The sequence below is a fragment of the Cyprinodon variegatus genome, unplaced genomic scaffold (genome assembly GCF_000732505.1).
Source record: "Cyprinodon variegatus isolate N-32 unplaced genomic scaffold, C_variegatus-1.0 Scaffold1198, whole genome shotgun sequence".
NCBI classification, from domain to species: domain Eukaryota; kingdom Metazoa; phylum Chordata; class Actinopteri; order Cyprinodontiformes; family Cyprinodontidae; genus Cyprinodon; species Cyprinodon variegatus.
Window position 1 is genome coordinate 4,386 of NW_015151651.1, and position 1,052 is coordinate 5,437.

At 37.3% G+C, this 1,052-nt stretch overlaps 1 protein-coding gene across 1 annotated transcript in view; it reads left to right on the forward strand.

The window, feature by feature from the left end:
- Positions 1-1,052, forward strand: part of hace1 (HECT domain and ankyrin repeat containing E3 ubiquitin protein ligase 1) — a 50,958-nt gene that overhangs the window by 3,428 nt on the left and 46,478 nt on the right. The window lies entirely within an intron of this gene.

Here is a 1,052-nt window from a genome sequence, read left to right on the forward strand (position 1 = left end):
CTCATCATAATGAATATATAAATTAACATTCTTCGTATCTAAAATGAACATTTCAGATATCTTAAATGTAATTCTTAGTACAAATGACTTTGCAATGTTTTGTACTTTGCAAGACATCTGCCTGCAATGCCAGACACACGCTTGTAGTCCGCTGACTCATCGGACTCATCACTTCCTGTAGCTGTAGATGCAGCTAAAGGTGGCTCTGCACATTTTCATTTCTAAAGAAAATAATAAAACTTTCTGACTCTTTTTGTTTGCAAAAAAGAACCACTTTGTGTTGTTCTGTCCTCTAAAAGAACTTCCTTGAACATCTACGTTTGTGCATGAAAAATAACTGATGGCTTTCAGGGGTGTGAATACTTTTGCACCGTCTGTCACAGTCAGAGAAACAGGACTACACTGAAAAACAGCTCCATCTCCAGCATCTAGAAACAAAGGTGTTGATTAGTTCAAAGGAAGGATGTTGAAACCTGAAGGAAAATACTTTGAATCCTTTTGAACCGTCTGTATCGTGTTTCTGGTTGTTTCTAAATGATGCGTCTGTCAGTGTTTTATCAAAAAGATGTTTGAAGCTTTTAATGCCTGACCGACCTTTAACCCTGTGGGATATATTTCCTGTTTCATTCATTTCATCTCATGAATTAAAATGAGTCTGTTGCAAGCCTGGGGCTTTCTTTAAAAAATGAATATGCTACACCATTGGTCAACAACACCTGCTCAGTGCTGTCTTGGTTTTTTTGGCAGCCTACCAATGTGGCAAGTAGATTGATAGTTTAACCCACCAATCACAGAACTTCCTGAGCATTTGGTCTGTGAGTGGGTGCCAGTTCAGTTTCCTGCTTGTATTGAAAAACCGTGTATAAAGGTGAAAAAGAAATAAAAATGTTTAGAACTGCAGGATCTGTAATTTAAGCTCTTAAATTGTTTCCCAGGATCTCAGTTCTTCAGTGAATTTCTTTGATTCAATTCAATTTATTTCTATAGCTCCAATTCACATCATGTCATCTCAGGTCACTTTACAGTTCATCAGGTCATCCAGTCAGATTCAA